The sequence below is a fragment of the Aquarana catesbeiana genome, linkage group LG04, assembly GCF_042186555.1.
Source record: "Aquarana catesbeiana isolate 2022-GZ linkage group LG04, ASM4218655v1, whole genome shotgun sequence".
In the NCBI taxonomy this organism is placed as follows: Eukaryota; Metazoa; Chordata; class Amphibia; order Anura; family Ranidae; genus Aquarana; species Aquarana catesbeiana.
The window spans coordinates 45677964-45702021 of NC_133327.1; the positions used below are offsets into that span (position 1 = coordinate 45677964).

A 24058-nucleotide genomic window follows, 5' to 3' on the forward strand; every position below is an offset into this window, starting at 1 on the left:
CAGCCCAGTAACCACTGCAGAACAGTTATGCCCAAATTTACATTGTGCTTTTAGTAATAAATGTACCTTTGATAACAGTCTTCCATTCAGGTATTGCCAGCTGTTGCTGTCCCAGGCAGGTACATTTGGTATCACTCCGCCTATTACAGGAGCTAACGCTATACAGGAAGCAACGGCTTATGCATCTCTGCTTCGCAGCTGATTGCTTCCTCTACCACCCGCTTCATTCACAACACTGATGCTCTGGGTTAGAGGGTCGGGAACCCGGGATCTGGACTTACCCACCCACAATCCCAGAGCAGAAGGTCATGGAAAACTTTAGAGGGCTCCGTGAGCCACTGATTGGGCACCTATGCTCTAAAGAGATCCTAGAGACTGGTGTTCCTGAATCCTCTGGGTGCTAGAAGTCAGCTGCTGTGTAGGCTAAAGGGGACACCAGCTGGTGTCTTGAAGAGCAGGGTCCATTCAACTCTTTCTTCTAAGAAAGGGACTTTGCCCCATTCTGTACAATCTGCTACACAGTTCTACCATGAAAGCTGTCCATAAGTGTGAATAGTTTAATTTGAGTATCCCACTAAACACCCTTCTCCTATCCTAATTCCTAAACTAAAATAAAACAACAACAAAACACTACTTCCCCTAGACCAGGGGTGTCAAACTCAATTTCATCCTGGGCCGCATAAGCATTATGATTGCCCTCAAAATGGCCAGTTGTATCTGTAAGATTAGATGTCCAGCGCATCCCCTCCCTTTACTTTAGATATCAAGAGCCACCCCACCATCAGAAGTTGAGTCCATCACTCTCCCTTACATCACAGTGCACCCCCTTTCCTTATGCTGCTGCTGGGAAGAAGCTGGATGCATTGCTTGAAAGCAGAAAGTCGGGGTCTGGAGGAGGGCTGGAGCTCTCCTGCAGCTGCAGAAGAGGTGTGAGGGCCACATGAAACAGCCTGGAGGGCCGGATTCGGCCCGCGGGCCTTGTGTTTGACACCTGTGCCCTAGACTGGTCATTGGAGTGATGAGTGGAAGTTGTGCATCTGGTGTGGGAAATGCTGTGTGCCCGGCTGAGGGCTGAAACCAGGGAAGACCTGGGAAAATACCAGCGGCTCCTACAGGGGTAATGCTGCATATATAATTGGGTGTCCAGGTTTGTCTGGCAGGAGGGCAGACTAGGCTCAAAGCTCATAACTTGGAAGAGATTTATTGATGATGTAATTTTTATATGGATTTTCGATCCAGCTCGATTTTTCTTTCAAAGGATATCAATCGAAGTGGTGCCAACAGGACCAGCCACTGATCAAAATATAGTAAGCTTTAAATCAGCTTGAGCAAACCTTCTACTCTTGCTCAGACGCATCCCTATGGGATCCCCCTTTATATAATCAAAGAACTGCGAGGCAAGAGTTGGATATGTCTCTCATTGACAAAGTGAAGAAGCGTCTTTGCAGAACCAAACAGAGGTTAACTCTGGTATAAGCAAATATTGTGTCTAAATACAAGAGTCCTGTGTTTCTCCTTGAATCTTGGTGTGCTTTGTATATTTCTCCCAGATCTGTGCAGTAATCCAGTGTGAGACTTTCCCTCTGTGTGTAAGAGTTTCCTGTAATAAAGACCGGTCACTGCTCCTCTCTCTCCTTGTGCACAGTGACTGGTCTTGTCTCCGCCCCCTTCTGTAGTTATCTGCAGGCAGCCTGAAGTGGGTGGAGCCTGCTGGGTCCTTCCCATAGCTCTGCTCAAGTTATGTGCAGCCCAGTGATTACGCCACCGCTACCCTAAAGCAAAAACAACTATACCAGCAATATAAGAAAAGTCCTGCAGTAATTTAGACATCATCTTGCTAATCTCCCTACTGCCCAATGGCCTTGTTCTATCAAATATCAGCTGAAAACATCTTCACTCAAATTACTTTGCCTGCCATACCCCACTCCTAGCGAGACTTACTATAACAACCAATCACAGCTACTGATATACTGGTATGTGGCTGACGTTTCCAGGTTTAGGGCATGCGCGCCCCCTTACCCCACACACACACACACACACAAAACCTGCTGTGATTGTATACAGTGGGAGTCTGTCAGCAGTTCCTGGTCAATGGTTCATGGCCATGACCTGCTGATTGGCTGTGTCCAATCAGAGCCCTGAGTGGACAATCAACACAGAGCTCTGTACAGAGGGAATGATCTCTTATCCCTGCAAAACAGAACATAATACACCCATTACACATTGTTATGCACACATTTAGCCTCTTTGATCACCCTAGATGTTAACTCCTTCCTAGCCAGTGTCATTAGTACAGTGACAGTGTATAGTATTAGCACTGATCACTGTATTAATGTCATTGGTGATATCAGTTCCCCCCAGCATTAGGTAGTGTCAGATTGTACGCTACACTATCACAGTCCCATTATAAGTTGCTGATCACTACCATTAGTAGTATCTGAATAAAAATAAAATTTTGTGTATATAAACCATCGTGTGTAGACGCTATAACTTTCCCGCAAACCAGTCAATATACACTTCTTGGGATTTTTTTTTTACCAAAGACTTGTAACAGAATACATTTTGCCCTAAATTTCTGAAGACATTTGATTTTTTTTACACTTTTTTTTATTGGATATGTTTTATAGCAGTAGGTAAAAAATATTGTTTTGTTTTTTTTTTTAACTTTTCGGTGATTTTTCATTTATATCTCAAAAAATAAAACCCAGTGGTGATCAAATACCACCAAAAGAAAGCTCTATTTGTGTGGAAAAAATGATTTAAATTTCGTTATGGTACAGTGTTGCATGACCGCGCAATTAGCATTTAAAGTAGTGCAGTGCCAAATAGCAAAAAATGGCCTGGTCACGAAGGAGATAAAACCTTCCAGAGCTCAAGCCGTTAAACTGTAAAGTAATTATTACAAGAATGTTACAGGAATTGTATCCGATTCCTATCCTTGCTAACAAATGCATAAAATTCACTTATTAACCAGAACTCATTCAGAAAGGAATTGTTGACAGTGATAATCTTGATGATATCTAAACCAAACACCTATATGCCTCAAACTACCCTTCCCTGCTCATCGACATGCTTAACACCTGGAAGTGATACCACCACTCCTAGTTTGAGAGTATATCAACTGTAAAAATGACTTGCTTTCTCAAGCTTTTGTACTATTTATGGGTGTTGCTAATTAGAGACCCCCCACCTGTCACAAATACTCCAATATGTCTAGAAAGGTAAAACTCCAACTCAAGAATTGCATCTTTTACCATACCAGGTGATAGGATGGCCTGGTACTACCTAGTATCCAAACTTGGCAGCCCAGTTTTCTCAAATACCATGAAGATTGGGAAACACCAGTCTGGGTCAGCCTTGAACCAGGGGATTGCCACCCTCTTCAAATTGATAATCGTCTTTGGATAAGACCAGGGGTCTTCAAACGTTCTAAACAAAGGGCCAGTTTACAGTCCTTCAGACTTTAACCGCTTCAGCCCCGGAAGATTTCACCCTCTTCCCGACCAGAGAACTTTATGCGATTTGGCACTGCGTCGCTTTAACTGACAATTGCGCGGTCGTACCACGTTGCACCCAAACAAAATTGATGTCCTTTTTTCCCCACAAATAGAGCTTTCTTTTGGTGGTATTTGATCACCTCTGCGGTTTTTATTTTTTGCGCTATAAACAAAAAAAGAGCGACAATTTTGGAAAAAAAAACGCAATATTTTTAACTTTTTGCTATAACAAATAGCCCCCAAAAATATATAAAAAAAAAACTATTTTTTTTTTCCTCAATTTAGGCCGATATGTATTCTTCTACATATTTTTGGTAAAAAAAAATCCCAATAAGCGTATATTGATTTGTAGACGCTATAACTTTTGCGCAAACCAAATAGGGGATAGTTTCATGGCATTTTTATTATTATTTTTTTACTAGTAATGGCGGTGATCTGTGATTTTTCTCGGGACTGTGACATTATGGCAGACACGTCGGACAATTCTGACACATTTTTGGGACCATTGGCATTTATACAGCGATCAGTGCTATAAAAATGCACTGATTACTGTAAAAATGTCACTGGCAGGGAAGGGGTTAACAGTAGGGGGCGATCAAGGGGTTAATTGTGTTCCCTAGTGTGTGTTCTAACTGAAGGGGGGAGGGGACTGTGTAGGGGAGATGACAGATCGCTGTTCATACTCTGTATGAACAGACGATCTGTCTCTTCTCCCCTCAGAGAACCGGAAACTGTGTGTTTACACACACAGATCCTGGTTCTCGGTGTGCCCCGAGCGATTGCAGGAGCCCGGTGGTGATCGCGACCGCCAGGCACTCGCATCGGCTCTGTGGGCCAAATATAGATGGATGCGAGGTAACATGATGGCGATTCGCGCAGCCGAGCCATGTAGCCGCAGTACAACTGCGGCGGCTGGTCGGCAAGCGGTTAAGGGGGCCAGGCTGTGGCAAGTGGGAGTACAAAATGTCCTGGCGTCAGTGGGAGTAAACAATGCTCCATCATTGGTATCACTGGGAGGAACAGTGCCCCGTCATTGGGGTCAGTGGGAGGAATAGTGCCCCATCATTGGTGTAATTGGAAGGAACTGTGCCCCATCATTGGATTTATTGGGAGGAATTGTGGCCTTCATTGGTGCCAGTGAATGAACTGGGGCCCCAAGGGCTGTATAAAAGCAAACAAAAGGCCACAGTTTGGAGACTACTGGATTAGACCCAAACACAGCAAGCAGATCTTTATTCCAATCACCTACCACTCTTAGTAGGAGAGATGGCAATGAATACTCTGATGGCCTTCTTTCCCCACACTTTTTCTTGCTGTTTATCTTTAAAAACCCAGCATTCCCCCCAGGTAATGACTGCTTTGGACATTTAAAAAAATGGAAGTCCTTAGGCTTTACAAACCTAAAACCAAATACACTGTGTTAAAGCCTTTCAAATGCTGAAAGGTTCCTTTAAACCCACAAACACAATATTTTTTACACATTTGCAAGGTAAACTTTTTTTTTTTTTTTAAATCCTTAACGCACCACCTCTACTTTATCTACCACACCTTTTAAACAAAGAATGTCATACAGACTCACATTTCCCAGGAAGGATCTCCTCCTTGCCATATACAATACTCAATATGTCCTCAACACCTGATCTACGTCATCCGCATGAAAGTGGAAGGAAGACCTTTAAATAACTTTTGGCAAAGACGACTGGAAAAAGATATGGCAGACCACAACGGCTTGCTTCCGAAATATGATTGCTAAGGAAACTAATTAAGGTCCTAGCCCTCTGGTTTGCTGGTCCCAGCAAGGCTCACCACAGCAACTGTGGGAGCTACATTCAAATGAGAAAACTGTGGAAGCACGGGAACATGTATACACACACCTGGTGGACTCGCCCAATGGCTAAGTCATTTTGGCCCAAGGTGTTCCATATGCTCTCTGATCTGATGGAACAAACAAACCATAACAACAAATCCAAGTATCTCCTTCATTTGTCCTTCAACTGCCAGGAATCAGATGTGCAAGGCATGCTGGAATTTCTAATTTCACTTGTACTGGGCAGGAATGATGTGACTTCTACTGTCCACTTCACCTCAAAAGCTGTGTTTGCATGCCAGAACTGGTCAAGAATTCCTCAGTGATTGCATCTATCTCTATCCTGGCATTGGAAAAGCCTATTGGCCCAAATAAAAACCTAACAGCTAGTGGAGAAATGTGAAGGCACATGTGACTGAAACAGACCTAAGTGACAGAACATCAGATACCACAAGGTACATATAGCCATCCCAGCGTGGACTGGGCAGGAGTAAGTTACATCAGCTGTTCCCCCTTTGGGTCACCTGAGAACAGATAATTTGCACCAGAACTGCCCTTTACAGATGAGTAATGCCACGTACACACGGGCGGACTTTGACGAACTAGGTCCGGCGGACTTTTCGACGGACTTTCGAATGAACGGACTTGCCTACACACGATCAACCAAAGTCCGGCGGATTCGTACGTGATGACGTACGACCGGACTAAAATAAGGAAGTTCATAGCCAGTAGCCAATAGCTGCCCTAGCGTCGGTTTTTGTCCGTTGGACAAGCATACAGACGAGCAGACTTTTCGACCGGACTCGAGTCCGTCAGAAAGATTTGAAACATGTTTCATTTCTAGGACCATCGGACTTTTGGGAAAAAAAAGTCTGCTGGAGCCCACACACGATCAAATTGTCCGACGGACTCCGGCCCGCCGGACCAAGTTTGCCGTAAAGTCCGCTCGTGTGTACGCGGCATTAGTCCTGTCATCAGGTAATCTGATCATTGTAAAATTCATTGGGGGTCTGCAATTGATTAAACTGAGTTGAGTGTTTTGTTTTTTTGCATTAAAATAAAAGAAGGAAAGGTTGTAAAATGTTTGGTATTTTCAATAGTTCTAAGGCAGGTTTGTATTGTAAGGCAACCAAGATCGCCAGATAAACCAACAAGAAAGAACCAGCGAAACATACAAGAGAATTCTGATCCAACTCCAAAAAACAGAAAATTCAAAAATAATTCTTGGGTCTACAAATAAAAACTGTGGTTTAGGTGTTATGCACTATATTACCAAAAGTATCTGGACGCCTGCCTTTACACGCACATGAACTTTAATGGCATCCCAGTCTTAGTCCGTAGAGTTCAATATTGAGTTGGCCCACCCTTTACAGCTATAACAGCTTCAACTCTTCTGGGAAGGCCGTCCACAAGGTTTAGGAGTGTGTCTATGGGAATGTTTGACCATTCTTCCAGAAGTGCATTTGTGAGGTCAGGCACTGATGTTAGATGAGAAGGCCTGGCTCGCAGTCTATGCTCTAATTCATCCCAAAGGTGTCCTATCAGGTTGAGGTCAGGACTCTGTGCAGGCCAGTCAAGTTCCTCCATCCCAAACTCGCTCATCCATGTCTTTATGGACCTTGCTTTGTGGAGGGGGAATGATGGTGTGGGGTTGTTTTTGAGGAATTGGGTTTGGCCCCGTTGTTCACGTGAAGGGAACTCTTAAGGCGTCAGCATACCAAAACATTTTGGATAATTTCCTGCTCCCAACTTTGTGGGAACAGTTTTGGGATGGCCCCTTCCATCCCAAAACACACCAATGCACAAAGCAAGGTCCATAAAGACATGGATGAGAGAGTTTTGGGTGGAGGAACTTGACAGAGTCCTGACCTCAACCCCATAGAAAACCTTTGGGATGAAATAGAGAAGAGACTGCAAGCCAGGCCTTCTCATCCAACATCAGTGCCTTACCTCACAAATGTGCTTCTGGAAAAATGGTCAAACGTTCCCATAGACACACTCATAAACTTTGTGGACAGCCTTCCCAGAAGATTTGAAGCTGTTATTGCTGCAAAAGGTGGGCTAACTCAATATTGAACTCTATAGACCAAGACTGGAATGCCATTAAAGTTCATGTGCTTGTAAAGGCAGGTGTCCCAATACTTTTGGTAATATAGTGTATATACATACACACCCGGCCATCCTGTACCAAGCATGGGCCCCATCAGTAAAGGAGACTATTTACTTTTTTCTGTGCTGTGGCTCTAGGCAATTAAATTAAACTTCTTGTCACTTCTCCTATATTATATTGCCGGGGCAGGCTGGAACGTTCATTTTATTGTCTAGAGCCGCATCACAAGAGATTACTCTGCCTCCTCCTGAAAATGAGTAAACGGTCCCCTCTCTATCCCCGGCCCTTGGTGCTGAACTGATGGGGCCTGGGGCGCGTTTATTTAATTGCTGGGAGCTGTGTCTGGCGGGGTTACAGTGAGAATGCAATAAGGTATTTAAGGGCAGGGATTGTCAGACGGGGCCTGGGCTGTCAGGCAGGCAGTATGGGGCCCCACAACGTCTAATGGTGGCCCTACAGGTTGCGTCTCTCTGTGTTACTGGATCTTTGTACTGCTCGCTCACAGAATAAGGGCATAACAGTTAGAGGCAGGGTTATACAGTGGCTGACCTCCGATAGGAGGCAGTATAACCCAGCTGTTTAAGAAAACCTGTGGCCTTTAATGGAGGATAAGAAACTTTGCACAGAACATGTTCTTCCTTTGACATCCTTCTGAGTCTGTTACTTCTGCACATACTGTTGTCACATACTGTAGATGTCTATACAATAGATGCATTGATGCAAAGATCGATTAGACTTTTTGGTCATATAATTTGCACTCGTCCTGTTTTAATTGGTTTTTAGAGATTGCATCAGAGCCAAACCAAGCTGCTTGAGTGGAAAGATTCCAGATATTTCCCAATCAAATTGCTAATTACATTCCCAAATCTATTGATCATCCTTGAATGACCGGCCTATTTACTACAGCCCTCATTTAAAATAAATTACATTTGAAAGTCAACTGAAATAAACTTGAATGACAAAATTATTTCATTGGCTTTTTGGTGATTTTGATCATGTGAAATTGTGGATAACAGTGTTAAGCCCATGGACGAATAAGAACAATAAAAGCACCACAGAAAGCTCCCTGTCACTTTTTCAAAAATCAAAGAACGGAAACTGCAAATGAATCGCATTAATACTCAACTTTACCGCCGCCCACTTCTCTTCACTCTGCTCAAAAGCTATGGACTCCAGCAGAATCCTCACATCTGGTTGTGTCAGAGGCCTGGTCCTACACCACCAGTCGTAGTTCCATCTGCCTACCCCTACATCATTATAGGGCACAGTATTGATGTAGGGGCCAGCGTGTGTGTTGAATTTGCCCCTCACACTCTCCTTTCCTAGCACTCATAATCTATATGTTTTCAATAGAGATTGGAAGCATGTTGCGTCACAGTAGGGAGGGGGAGGAGAGCCGCTGAGTCACAGTAGGGAGGGGGAGGAGAGCTGAGCTGCAGAGACACTGCTGGGATGGAGGAGCTGGAAGGGGGTATGTCACGGGCATGGCCAGAGCGGAGGCTGTTGGAGAGGACTGTGTGCAAGCCTTTTGCCCACCGATTATGGGCCCTAGCATTTGAGGTGAATGAGAAATCCAGTCTGAACTGTATTAATCGGACTCAGTCATGTATATATTGTATGGGGACTCCTTACTGTATATTTGTGTCCCTGAAGAGGGAGGGGGGATTCCTCCAGCAGCCCCCTGCTGATAAGACTGATTCATTCTGCTGGGACACATCCTGTGAGGAGATGCTGGTGTTATCAACATGTGTTTATGTTAATTGAGAGAGCTGATCACATTAGCCACCAGCCCTGGCTAATAGACGAATGGTCTAGGCTGAGGAGGGGGGAGATTGTTGTTTGTATTGTTAATTGTATTAATGTGTGAAGCTCGGTGCCCACAAGACTGTCATCTGGTCTGGGTACATTTTGTAGTAAATTAGGTCATGTTAATTAGGTTAGCTTTGAGTCATCCCTGCTCTATAAAGGTCTGTGAGATCTCAAAATAAAGGTAGTTCTGATGTACTCCAAGACTGGTGTTGTCTAGTTCTTGGGGTTCCTATAGCCAGATCCATTGGACTCGTGTTCCAGAACTTAGGAAGCGGTATATGACGGAAGCACTCAAGCGGAGTGTGTGGCGTTCCGTGACATTGGTGGCAAGCAGCGGGAAAGCTTCCTGAAGTCTGAAGTCTGGGACATCCAAACCTCCAACTGGATCCAAGATCAGCATAGCAGACTTCAGTCACCCCAGCGGAGATATGGACCTGGCATCAGAATTCCCGGGGCTGCTGCGGATCATCCTTTCAACGTACACCAGGACTGTGTCTGAGGATGAATACCTGGAGCTCAGGCAGCTGATTCGGGTGGAGCTCTGGATTGCAGCCCTCCGTCTCGCTGGTATAAAACAGGACAAGTGCTTTCCAACCCAAGAGCAACGGGCCAGTGACCAACGGGCATTGCGGATGGCATTCCTGGGAGAGCAGCCCCAGGAGCAATGGGTGACTGAGTTGGACAGGTTGGTCCAGCAGGAGATAGAGCTGGACAATCGATATCGGGCTCTGCAATGGCACGCAGAGGAGGGATATTTAGGGGAGACAACAGAATGCTCTCCGGAGGGATATAACTTTGGCGGCCCTGGATTGCTGTGGGAGAACCTTACAGATCTTTTTATGTTTGGCGATGAAGGGAAACCTGACCTTGAGGACATGAGAGACTATAGAGAGTCTATGCTCGGTCTTGCAGGGGTCTCAGAGCTCAAACCTGATCTGGACCATTTGCTAAGGAAGGAACAGCATCTGGAAAGGGCATACAGGAAACTGCTAGAACAAGTTCAGCAGCATGCCAGAGAATCGGCAGTGGAAAATCCGGAGATTGCCGTCCCCAAACCTGAAGTGCTGACAACAGGGCAGAGCTCTGCTAACCTCTGTCCAGAAATGATAACATCTTCTGGGTTCCATGGACAGGAGATGGTGAACCCCTATTCCCCGACATCAGTTGCAGAGACATGGGATTTGATAGACTTTTCTGCTGAGGAAGAACAACCTGATGAGCCTCCAGCAGAAGAGCTGCTATCAGGGCCAAAGTTCACTGTGTTCTGCCCAGCACCAACAGTGGCTTCGGCCTTCCTGAGAGAAGAGGTAGTCGGCCTTTCTCCCACAACACTGACAGGGACATGTGATTTTCTGCCAGCAGCATCGATGGAGTTAAAACAAACTTCTCCAGCTGAAGATCTGGTAACTGAACAGAGGGTCCAAGACCTCTGTCCCACACTTTTACCAATTCCAGAGACTGGGGATTTAATAGACGTTTCTGTAGAGGAGGAACCACCTGGCAAACCCCCAGCAGAAGTGCTGGCAACCGGACAGAGGGTCCAAGACCTCTGCCCCACACCTGCAGCAATTGTGGAGGCCCAAGGTGAGGAGGTGGCAGTCTATCGCGAGCTGCAGATCAGGATCCAAGGAGAGAATGCAGTCATCACCTCACAACTGCAGCTTGATCTGGTGTCGGTTGAGGGGGCTTCAGTCCCCACCTGTATACCCCAGGGATGCTGGGCAGTCGGCCCAGATCCCCAACAGCAGGATGGAGTGAGCCCAGACACCCTGTCTTCTCTCCAGCGGCAGAAAGGGTTCCAGGGAGAAGGTCCAGTCCGGGCCTCTCCCCAGCGGCAGATATGTTCTCTGAGAGAGGCAGAGGATGGCTGGGTGAGTAATGCACTGTTTGGGATGATTTGTTTGGGGTACTGTGTGGGTACAGGCAGTAGAGGACTGGAGCTGTGGACTAACTTCGGAGTCAACCCGTCTGGGGTCTCCTCCTGTGTTAGTCTCCTGCCGAAAGGGGAGAAATGTCACGGGCATGGCCAGAGCGGAGGCTGTTGGAGAGGACTGTGTGCAAGCCTTTTGCCCACCGATTATGGGCCCTAGCATTTGAGGTGAATGAGAAATCCAGTCTGAACTGTATTAATCGGACTCAGTCATGTATATATTGTATGGGGACTCCTTACTGTATATTTGTGTCCCTGAAGAGGGAGGGGGGATTCCTCCAGCAGCCCCCTGCTGATAAGACTGATTCATTCTGCTGGGACACATCCTGTGAGGAGATGCTGGTGTTATCAACATGTGTTTATGTTAATTGAGAGAGCTGATCACATTAGCCACCAGCCCTGGCTAATAGACGAATGGTCTAGGCTGAGGAGGGGGGAGATTGTTGTTTGTATTGTTAATTGTATTAATGTGTGAAGCTCAGTGCCCACAAGACTGTCATCTGGTCTGGGTACATTTTGTAGTAAATTAGGTCATGTTAATTAGGTTAGCTTTGAGTCATCCCTGCTGTATAAAGGTCTGTGAGATCTCAAAATAAAGGTAGTTCTGATGTACTCCAAGACTGGTGTTGTCTAGTTCTTGGGGTTCCTATAGCCAGATCCATTGGACTCGTGTTCCAGAACTTAGGAAGCGGTATATGACGGAAGCACTCAAGCGGAGTGTGGGGCGTTCCGTGACAGGGTATCTAAGCTACTGAGTAATTGCTGCTTGGTGGGAGCAGGATTGCTGAGTTAGTGCAAGAGGGGGGGGGGGGGGAGCAGGAAAAGTTGAACTGTTGAGTTGTTGCTGAAAGGGGGAAGCCAGGATATGAGTTACTGAGTCAGTGCTGGTAGGTGTAAGCATAGGTGGCTTAGTTGATGGGCAGGGGCGGACTGATAACTCATGGGGCCCCCGGGCAATAGGAGATTATGGGGCCACACAGTATACACACACACAGTATACAATCACACAGTATACACATACATGTACACACAGTATACACAGACAGATGTAAAAAAAACACAGATTTTACATACTGTCCCTGGTTTTACTGAGGCTGGCAACCCTGATGGGGCCCCCTAGTGGCCCAGGGCCCTTGGGCAGTGCCCGAGTGGCTCAATGGTCAGTCCGCCCCTGTTGATGGGTCATTTCTAGGAGGGGAGAGCTGAGCTGCAACCTGAACCCAGGGGCGGTGCTACCACTAGGTGAACTAAGCAGCAGCCTAGGGTGCACTGGTGCTTACAGCTGCTGGTTTCCCTACTCTCCACCGCGGGGACGTAGATTGGGGGGGGCTCCATTCTTGCCCTTCTCCTTCTATGAAAGTCAGGGCTTGGGGATGGGGCAAGCATGTGATTAGTTGCTAGGACATCGGAGATCCTAACAGCCAATCATGTGCTTGCCCTGCCACCAGGCCCCAACATTCAGAGAAGGAGGAGGGCAAGGACAGAACTTCCTCCATCAGACTCACCTGACCAGAGGGTGATTCCATTGGAGGCAGGACACAGGGCAATGGTCCAGGCTGACCAGCGGCACTGAAGGACTCAGCTGAGCTGAATTTCCTGCTGTTGGCGCCTATAAAAATGTCTTCCCACCTCACCCCCTCATCTACTCCCACACTGCCTCACCCAGCCCTCATACTGCCTCACCCACCTCCGATACTGCCTCGCCCACCCCCCATCCGCTTCACCTACCCCTCATACCATCTTATCTTCTCTCTTCCAGGTATAGCACCTCCATCCCTTCCTAATAACTGTGCCTCCCTGTCACCCACCTAACCCCCCCCCCCCCCAGGTTACAGCAACTCCCACCACCCTCCCCCTCATTTCACCTCTCACCTACCCACCTAAACCTTCCTCCTCAGTCAAAGCACCTACACATGCCTCATTCTGCCCTGATTGTTATACTGGAGGTGTATTGGTCTGCTGACCCATGATACAATGCACTCTATGTGGTTGGTATGTTCTTTCATTTGTTAATAAAGTGGTATTCCTGCCTAACCATAACTATTTTCAAAAATCCCCCTCCCCCCCAACTTACGAGTGACCCCTAAAATCAGCCTCACTTACTACAGACCCCTAAACGTTGTAACTCTTACTACAGACTCCTAAACGCTGTATCGCTCTTTTTTTTTTTTAAAGTAAAATTTTATTTATTTTCCATACACAAGAAAGAAAACAAACTGTATATGGAGCGAACATCGCTCGAACCATTACAAAATCTGGTATACTGGTATACATTTAGTGGATACGTGGCAACCTAAAGGTCAAATGTCTATTCTGCTTAATTAGAACCAATCAATGATTAAGGGGCTTCATTTAGTCTATCAAGGAGCCGGTGGTATGGTACTTTCGGAGCTGACCCAAGAGCCCCAAAGCTTCAGGAATTTTTTTGGGCATCCTCTGGCCTCATATGTCAACTTATATAATGGTATAGCATGAATAATGGTAGTGATCCAAAAGGCTATAGTGGGTGAAGAGTGAGACTTCCAATGGATGATTATCGATTTCTTAGCATAGAATAATACCATGCGCAGAAAGGTTTGTACATTTTTACATATACCCTCATCATCAATATATCCCAGTAAAAAACACCGCAGAGGGTTGCAGATATTGGGTATCTGAGTTAAGGGGCTGATGAAGGCCGTGACCTCCGACCAAAACTTCCTAATCGGAGTGCACTCCCACATCAGATGAAAGAATGTGCCATCTGCTGTGCCGCATCAAGAGCATAATGCCAAGGGGAATCTATTTAATTTATACAGTAAACATGGTGTAAAGTAGGATCTGTATAGCAATTTTGTCTGTATCACCTTGTCACGGGAAGAAATGACAGAGGGGACCCATCTTGTAGAATGCAACATTAATTTGACCCTATTTATAAAATCCCAGTCACATCATTGGGGGATAGTATATATCTAGTTTGTCTCATTTGCACCCAGAGGGTGTAACACACTCTGGACACATTTTTCAAAAACTGAAGAGAGAGTATGCTGGGATACCCCTCTGGCTACCGGCACCATATTGCTAATTAGCTGCCAGAGGTTGTAACACAACCCAGATACACTTTCTCCATCTCCAATTAGCATCATAATTGGACACAAGAAATTGCCCCACACACCGGTTTTTGTTATGAAAATTTAACACCAGTATTAGAAAACCATCGTTGACGGTTTCTATGTGCACATTCACTTTTTTCTTATGAAATTTAGATATGTACATTAGGGGATTATACACCTGGTTTTGAAAGTGCACTACACTTTGGGGACAGCACATGTATCCTAATGTTGATATCCATTCACTTATTTCCTCTTTTGACTTGTTTAACCATTAGAGGACAACATTGGTTTATGGCACCACACCCTGTTGGATGTGCACATATACAGGTTTAAGACCACTGCTGATTATTTATAACTTACATTTTCTAAACTCTTCAATTTTATATACAGTTTGGGAGAACTGTAGAGGGTGTAGTAAAGTAGCGTTATCATAAAACACTCTCTTCCATCAGAACAGTGCCAAATGTGTTTTTATATTTAACCCAGGAGTTCAAGTACGATAATTACAAAGCAGCCATTAGGATCGAGTTTGATACGTTTAATATTGATGGGTGCTGATTTAGCTATGAGGGTGGATGTGCCCCTGGCATACATGGAGTATGTGCAATGAATAGCGTATGCAATTTTCGCTCTCTTAAGGGCCATGACCCTAGATCCATGGAGGTGGGTTTCCTGGAGAAGGATCACATGCGGATTATGTCTCCCCAGATATTCAAACATGAGGGATCGTTTCACTTTAGAGTTAAGCCCCCGAACATTCCAGGAAACTATACGTAGTCTAGACATGAGTAGGAATAAAGTATGACTAGTGAAACCCAGTTCCCAAAGCCCGCTGGAGGCAACCATAGCCTGAGGTCCAGCGTGCCATGAGAAGTGCATAAGAGTGTGAGCAAATCAAACGTGAAACCACAGCATGCGTATCGGCCAGCTAGATCGTTAGACAAAAATACATAGCATGGTAGATACCAGCATTGCAGCAGAAAAGTGCCCCTTAAATGGATCAGTTGCAGGCCAAAAAGGCCAGCCAAACCCGTAACCAGATACTCATGTATTAGCGAGTAAAAGCTGAACAAAAAAGAACAAAAAACAGTCCCAGAACATTCAAAACCACCCTAACCCTCCCAGCTCCCAAACACATGAGAGCTTTATTCCCAAAACTAAAACTGCAAAGCAAGGGGGTCATGTCACAGTCCCTCAACCAACAAAGCCTGAGGTGTGAAGAGAAGTCCGTAGCCGTGGTCTTCCATCCAAGTCCGCACAAAACAAAAATATGTGTTCACCCGAATTCTAGAAAAACTGTTCCTGAGTTAGTAGAAGTAAACGATTAAGGAGAAACATAAAGTCAATATCAATCGTCAACCCGCACGGCTGACGTACGTGGCCCGTGGTGTAGAATTGAGGATGATCCCCAGCTTCAGCGGGTAGCACAATGAGTGATGGGGCCATACAGTTGTAGGAACCTGTCCCTCTCCCACCCCCAATCTACCTCAAACAAGTGGGGGGGGGGGGCTGTAGGCCAGGGGTATTTAAATGTGTTCTGCATCAAGCCACTTTAATGATGAGGTGGTCTCCGGTTTTGATCCTTGTGATCAGGGCGTCCCAGGGTGTCCACCCAATGCGATGCCTCCTTAGGATCTGTGAAGAAGTAGGCCTTGCCTTGATAAGTGATCCTCAATCTTGCAGGATAAAGCTTGCCATAGGGTAGATGGCCAGAAAGGTAGCCCTTTGTTTCTGAGTGGCTGCTGAGAAGTCGGGAAAGATAGTGATTCAATTGCCGTTAAGGGATATTTTGCCTTTTTCTCGGGCAGCTCTGAGAACGGTTTCCCTGTCTCTGAAGTGTAGTAAACTGATGAGGATGGCACGTGGCGGGGTTCCAGGGGGCGTAGGGGAACTCTATGTGCCCGTTCGATGGCGAACAGCCGTGAGAAGGTGGAGGCACCAAATGTGGTGGTCAGCCAGTGCTTCATGAAGGCCTCCAGGTCTCTGCCCTCTGAGCCCTCCAGGAACCCCAAGAAGCTCAAATTGTTGCGCCTCAAGCGGTCTTCCATATCCGTGAGCTTGTCAGCAGTATAGGTTTGGGTCTGACGCAGTTACCTAACAGAGCCCTGCAAGGGACGCGTCTCATCTTCTAAGTCCCCTATGCGTTATTCTGCATTCGTTACTCTATGACGGAGGGTATGAACATCATGTTTCAGGCATGAGAGATCCGTTTTAATTGAGTCCATCTGTGTTGTGAGAGAAGTATGGCTGTGCTGTACAGCCTCCATGATCTGTGTCAGGGTAGGTTCTGTGTGCTCTGCCTCATGGACTGGAGTTGCAGAGGAGTTGGTGTCATCAGGAGGAGAGAATAGGAGGGGATCAGCAGGGCTGGAAGGCTGGGATTGCCGTGACTCACCCTTCCCTGGAGGTTGTCGTACTGAGGAGGAAGAAGAGGAGGGCTGCCCACGCTTCTGATTGTGGTGCTGCCGTGGAGGCTGCGGCATGAACCCTGGCGTTTACTCCATCACAAGTCCATACTTTACCATCCCTTGATGGGTTGTGGGGTCTGGACAGTCTATTGAAGCAGATGAAAGCCCCAGAGCTCAATCGGGTGTGCGGTATCTCCTGAGGATATGTGCGGCATGGACGGGACTTAGACACCCCTCATTTCCCGGGCATGGGCTACCTCCCTGGGTTCCCCCCACAGCCTCAGTTAAAGGAGCATTTTCAGGTAGGCTATGGTGCTGTGGTGGTGAAATGAGGGCCCAAAACAAAGAGGAGAGAGGCCAGGAGGCTGGGGGTGTCTGTTTGGTTGGGTGTGGCAAGATGGCCACCACTTACCCCATGGATCTGGGAATGTCTGCAGGCCGGTGTAGACCAGATGTCCCCAGGAGGGCTGTGGGCAGCAGTGGACAAACGGCCCTCAGTCAGTGTTCTGTGAAAGGCTATGGGAGAGCCAGGGATGCCGATGCACAGTGCAGAGAGGGCCTGGGTGGACCAAGATGGCCGCCGGCTCCGGAGATTAGGCTGAAGCCACGGTCTTTCCTGGGGGCCTGAAGTCTGGAATCTATCTTTACGGTTCCCCAGTCTCCACATCCATCCGGGGGTGAGCCACTACCGGCGGGTAGCGATATGATACCACTCGTTTCACGGATCACGGCACTGGGGCTCAGGTAAGGCCTCAAGATGGCGGCTGGTCCCAGGTGTATGGAGCTGGTCGCGGCCTAATACTAGCACAATCGGCCGGCCGGGCTCTGCAATTCAGGCTGGGGCTGCTGCAGGGGATGCCCAGGTATAGGTAAGCTAAGTCTGGAGGCTCACCAGGGTGATTTCAGTTTTGGGTGGCAGTGGATTATGCAGGATTTTGCGGAGCTCCTCAGCTACACGTCCGTCTTAGTTCACAGTCAGACACGCCCCCAACGCTATATCTCTTACTACTGACCCCTGAACTCTGTGTCCCTTTAAGCCATGGCCAATATTAAGCACAATGAGAAACACCACGCTGCGCTTTCTTTTTCACAGCCAGGAGACATAATTTTGCACACTGGCCCACTGCTTTCAGAAAACACCCCTGTAGCCAACCTTACTGAACAGTGCAAGAGGCACCATCTTGTGTCACTCTTGCAGCTTAAGATCTGAACCCCCCTCAGGAAAAAGGTATCTACGGCCCTTCTCCGCTGGCTTCCTAACACTCCGCTGTCTTCCCCACAGTTGTCTCCCCACTTCCCCAATGTTGTCTCCAACAAACTTCAGCCAATCCGTGAAGAAAACTGGCCAATGAGGTTCTGTGCACACTTCCCCACACAGTCCACCAATGTTCCTCACACTTGGCACCGACGTTCCGCATACCACTGCAGGATTGGGTGATGTTAACTGGAGACAAACTGTCTCCAGCAAACTTCAGTCAATTTGTGAAGAAGAGATATCTAGTCAATAAGGTACTGTGCAAGCCATGCTGTGCACAACATCACTTCCTCCCAGCACCCCAGTCAGTCTCCACAGGGAGCTAAAGTTGGCAAGGAGGTGTGGAAGCATCCCTGCACAAGCTGCAGTTGCTGATATGTTAAGAAATTTGTTAGCGGTTAGACTTGGACTGCAAATCATATGCTTTTTTTTTAATATAATGACATTATCATGGGGGGAGTGTGCAAGTAGCTAGTTTTGTCTAGGGCGCAAAATAGACTAGCACCAGCCATGCCTGAACCATATCAGTGCTTCTGCTATGAACTTTGAGGATAAAATGCTCCACAGCGCATTACTGGTCAGCAGGTCCCTATAGAGACCCTTTCCCCTCATGTCCATGGATATCATGGGGCCTGTTGTGTGATTTTCACTTTCTCTGTAGAATATTAAAACAAGAGATAAAGAAGCAGGAAGTGAACTTTGGGAGAAGACCAACCGTGAAAGGTGATGACCGGCACATTCTTTACTGCAGAAATACAGGCATTACCTATGACACTGCATGAGTCATGGAAAGGCAGAAGACAGAAGGCAAGTGCTGGCAGTTTGATATCGTTTAAAGATTGTACATCCTCCTTCTTCGACAGCTGCTGACACAACTGCATTCACTCACTGTATTACAAAGTAAACACTAGCTGGTTAACATGAAGCTTTGTGTATCATAAACAATTGTCACTTTTTTGTCATTTAGAAAATAATATTTTCACTTTTTTTCACTTCATGATCTCCTGCAGCTCTCACACTTTGAATGACAATTACTCAGTCATGTAATACTGTACCCAAATTAATTTTTTGTCCTTTTTTTTCATACAAATAGAGCTTTCTTTTGGTGGTATTTGATCACCTCTGGGTTTTTTATTTTTTGCGCTATAAATGAAAAAAGACAGAACATTTTGAAAAAAAACGCATTTTTCTTTGTTTCTGTGATAAAATTTTGCAAATTAGTAATTTTTCTTCATAAATTTTGGCCACAATTTATAATGCTACATATCTTTGGTAAAAATAACCCAAATTAGTGGATATTATTTGGTCTTTGTGAAAGTTAGAGAGTCTACAAGCTGTGGTGCAAATCATAAAAAATTGATCACACCTGAAGTACTGACGGCCTATCTCATTTCTTGTGACCCGAACAAGTCAGGAAAGTACAAACACCCCCCAAATGACCCCTTTTTTGAAAGTAGACATTCCAAGGTATTTAGTAAGATGCATGGTGAGGTTTTTGATGTTGTCATTTTTTCCCAAAATTCTTTGCAAAATGAAGATCCCCCCCCCCCCCCCCACACAAAATTGTCATTGTATTAGGTTATTTCTCTCACATGGCATGTATATACCACAAATGACACCCCAAAATACATTCTGCTACTCCTCCTGAGTAATACGAAACCACGTGTGTGGGACTTTTTCACTGCCTGGCCACATAGAGAGGCCCAACATGCAGGGAGCGCCATCACGTGTTCTAGGAGCATAAATTACACATTGAATTTGTTGACTACCTATTACACTTTTGAAGGCCCTGGAGAACCAGGACAATGACATGTGACACTGACGTGGCACTGATGACAAATGGCACTGATACGTGGCACTGATGACAGATGGCACTGATACGTGGCACTGACACTGATGTGGCACTGATGACAGATGGCACTAATACATGGCACTGATGACAGATGGCACTAATACGTGGCACTGATGACAGATGGCACTAATACATGGCACTGATGACAGATGGCACTAATACGTGGCACTGATGACAGATGGCACTAATACGTGGCACTGACAGATGGCACTAATACGTGGCACTGATGACACGTGACACTGATGACAGATGGCACTAATATGTGGCACTGATGACACGTGGCGATGATGACAAATGGCACTGATGACAGATGGCACTAATATGTGGCACTGATGACACGTGGCACTGATGAAAGATGGCACTAATACGTGGCACTGATGACAGATGGCACTAATACATGGCACTGATGACAGATGGCACTAATACGTGGCACTGATGACAGATGGCACTGATACGTGGCACTCGTGACACTGATGACAGATGGCACTGATACGTGGCACTGATGACACGTGACACTGATGACAGTTGGCACTATGTGGCACTGATGACAGATGGCATTTATACGTGGCACTGGGGACAGATGGCAGTGGGGACAGATGGCATGGACATGACAGCAGGGACAGATGGCACTGGGGACAGATGGCAGGAGCAGATGGCTGGGGCAGATGGCTGGGGCAGATAACTGTGCTGACACTTTTTTTTTTCGTTTTTTTTTTTTTTTCTGTTTACGCCGCAGCGGTTCCGCTCTCTCTCCTCACACGCTGTCTCTGTGTGAGGAGGGAGAGCCGGCGATGAGAGAGGATCTCATATGTTTACATATGAGATCCTCTCTCATTGGCAGAGCGATCGCACTGTAAACGGCCGCTGTCATTGGCCATTTACGGCGATATGTGACACGGCCAGCACAAAACTTCCCCGATGCGCGCCCGCGGGAGCGCGCAACGCGGAAGTAACAGGGACGACGTCCAGGGACGCCCTCCCGGCAATTGGAGTCCGCGCTGTAGCCGTCTTTCGGCTATAGCGCGGACGCCTAGTGGTTACAGGCTGTGGTGTGTGAAACACTCAGACTAACACCCGATGCAAAAAAAAGTGCACACACAAAACGTGAGAACACAAAAAAGTGCACAGGGTGTACACATGGTCCTCCTCCGAAGAGGAAAGGACCCTGACCCCCCGGGGTGCAAGGCTCCGGTACTTACTGGCCCACCTGGCCGAAACCAGGCAGACCCCATTCTATGGGAGGGCTGCTGAAGCAGTCCACCCCAAGTACTAGGTGGGGCTCCTCTGAAGGGAGACCCCATGAGAGAGGGCAAACCAGACCAGAAGGCCATTTCCACCCCCTCCCAAGACTTTCTGGGAAGGCCCAAGGACCGACACCCTACTAATCGGAGTGAGTAAAGTGCACAGTCCAAGTGACAAACACGCAAAAACACAAGTAAAAGTGGGGAAAGGGAAGTGGAGAAGTGCAGTAGTGCCATAGAGCAATACCATGGCAGGCCCTTGGGCCAGGAAACAAAAATTCCTCTGGTCCCAGCTAAAAGGCTCGGCCCTAGAGGCAGGTGTGAAAAAAGCGTGTATATGGTGCAGTGACCTTGGTGCCAGAAAAACTCAAGATGAGAGTCACCACCTGTGAGATTTACAGCACCCTTGTACTGCCAGCCCAGGAGAACATTTTTTTTTTTTTTTATTGAAAAGCCATTAGCGTGCAAAAAATTCCAGCCGATGCCAAAAAAAAGTGCCCACACATAAAGAGTGAAACACAAAAACGTGCAACGGGTGTACAGAGTCCTCCACTAGGGAAGGACCTTACCCTGATCCCCCCGGGTGTTAGGCTCCAGACAGGGACTGAGGTACTCAGGCAATGGGTCCATCTGGCCGAAACCAGGCGGACCCCGTTTACTGGAAGGTCTGCCGAAACAGACCAACCCAAGTACAGTGGGGCTCCCCCGAAGGGAGACCCCTCAAAGGAGAGGGCGAACCAAGCCAAAAGGCCTATGTCCACCCCCTCCCAAGACTTTCAGAGTAGGCCCGAGGACCCACACCCTACTCGCCACACAGTGACAAAACGTGTATACATCACAAACAAAAAAAGACAAAAAAGTGACAAACAGGGGTAAAAGAAAAAGTGGGGAAGATAGTGAGATGGAAGAGTGAAAGTGGCCATTGTGCAATACAATGGCCGGCCCTCCGGCCAGGCATAAAAATTTCCCCTGGTCCTGGCCAAAAGGCCCAGCCCAAGAGGCAGGTGTGGAAAACGTGTGTGTGGTGAAAGTGACCATGGTGCCATAAAATCAAGTGCTTACACACCGTGACTATACGGCACCCCTGAACTGCCACTTCAGGGGCACATTCACCACTGGCTTTTCAAAGCAACCCTGACCCACAGCCCAGACCACAGCAGCCCCCACCCCAACCAGGAAGGCCTGGAGTTCAGGAAACCCGGTGAGAGCCCTATGGTTTGACTCCACCATCGTTCCGTCATTCCTGCCTAATTATCAGGAGATACTGACCACTCCCCCCCCCCCGAAGGAGGAGTAAGCGTTCTCTCCCAGAAAAACTGGCTGGAGCTAGAGCCACCCCAATCTAGGCCAGAAGGCCAGGGTCCCGACCCTCCGCATCAGACCCAGTGGTTCTCCATCCCCATCAGAAGGCTTCCCTTTCGGCTACAAACCGCTCCATGTCACCTTTACTCCAGCAGGCTTTGCATAGCAACCGCTATCCCTTCACTATTTCGCCATAGCTCAGGGGCGGAAGCAAGCGCCCCCTCCTGGAAACTGATAAGAACAGATACTACACTTGATCTTAGCCAAAAGGCCGAGAAGCCCAGGAGCACATACACCACAAGCTTCTTTTACAGCCCAGCCTTCCACCAGACCAGTGCCTCTCCATCCCTACCAGGAAGGCATCAGAATTTAGACAGCTTAGGGAGAGCCTTACCTACAACTGGGAAGATCCAACCCAGGAAGAAAAAGGCCTCCCACCGCCATCACCATTCCTTACCAATTACCTTAAAGAGGGATTTTGGCCATCACCCTCCTCTCCATGGGACGCCAGCATTCTCCCTCCTGAAAACTGATAAGATCAGATACTACACTTGATCTTAGCTAAAAGGCCGAGAAGTGATACACTTCTGTTGCAGTTGCACATCATTGTTCCGGATCGGATTCCTGATGGTGATACGGGTGGACCACACATGTGATCGTTGACATGGCCACCTATAATTCACTGACAGCACATAGGGTGAGAACTCAGGAGAATATTAGGAAGATGATGACAGAGTGTTGTCACCCAATAGTAGGAAGCGACTAGATAAGGACAAGCTATTATTTTAATTAGGCTTTGTCAAAGCCTAATTGAATAAGCTAAAGTTAGAAGCCGACTGGCTACCATACACAGCTGCACCAGATTTTGCACTTTCCAGTTTTAGTAAATCAACCCCATTGCATTCTGTTGTGATGTAATGGAAGAGCATTTTTTTCACCTTATCAAAAACATTTAGGGCCCTTTCACACTGGGACGGGCGGCGGCGGTAAAGCGCCGATATTGTAAGCGGCGCTTTACCGTCGGTATGCGGCTGCTAGCGGGGCGGTTTTAACCCCCGCTAGCGGCCGAGAAATGGTTAAAAACCACCGCAAAGCGTCTCTGCAGAGGCGCTTTGCCGGCGGTATAGTCGCGCCGTCCCATTGATTTCAATGGGCAGGAGCGGTATACACTCCGCTAGCAGGACTTTTTTTACCGTCCTGCCAGTGCGTCGCTCCAGTGTGAAAGCCCTCGGGGCTTTCACACTAGAATTAAAGCAGCGGCGCTTTCGGGTCGGTTTGCAGGCGCTATTATTAGCGCAATAGCGCCTGCAAACCGCCCCAGTGTGAAAGGGCCCTTACAGTAGATTACAAAGGCTGGAAAAAGTCTATAAAGTTGTAGATATGGAAATAAACTTAGGCCGGACATAGACAGTTCGAATCTTGGCCAGTTGATAGATCGATGGACTTGGGTGCAACCTGCCTGCTGGATTTTGCATGTGATTATTGTTAACGGCTGGTATAACCGCTAGCAATAATCATTGAGTTCTCCTGGCGGGGATGGCTTCTCCTGCTGGGAGAATACAATGGCTCGATGGGAGGGATTTCCCTGTCAACACTGTCTGACCCGTGTTTGCAGGAAAAAAATTTGCTCCGTGTATGGCCTGCACACATGTAAACCATACTGATGTACAGATTTTTTGAAGGATACCTGTGGGCCCCCTTTGAGTCTGGAGCGCTAGGTAGCTGCCCATACTACCTTTATTTATGGGGCGGTTA

General features: G+C 47.1%; 1 non-coding gene and 1 pseudogene across 1 annotated transcript; both read right to left on the reverse strand.

The window, feature by feature from the left end:
* Nucleotides 1-22470: 22470 nt before the first annotated feature.
* Nucleotides 22471-22586, reverse strand: LOC141141965 (U2 spliceosomal RNA; annotated as a pseudogene).
* A 101-nt stretch (nt 22587-22687) lies between these two features.
* LOC141141955 (U2 spliceosomal RNA) lies at nt 22688-22884 on the reverse strand. The gene has a single exon (XR_012244278.1). It is a non-coding gene; the product is annotated as a U2 spliceosomal RNA (small nuclear RNA).
* Between the last annotated feature and the right edge of the window lie 1174 nt (nt 22885-24058).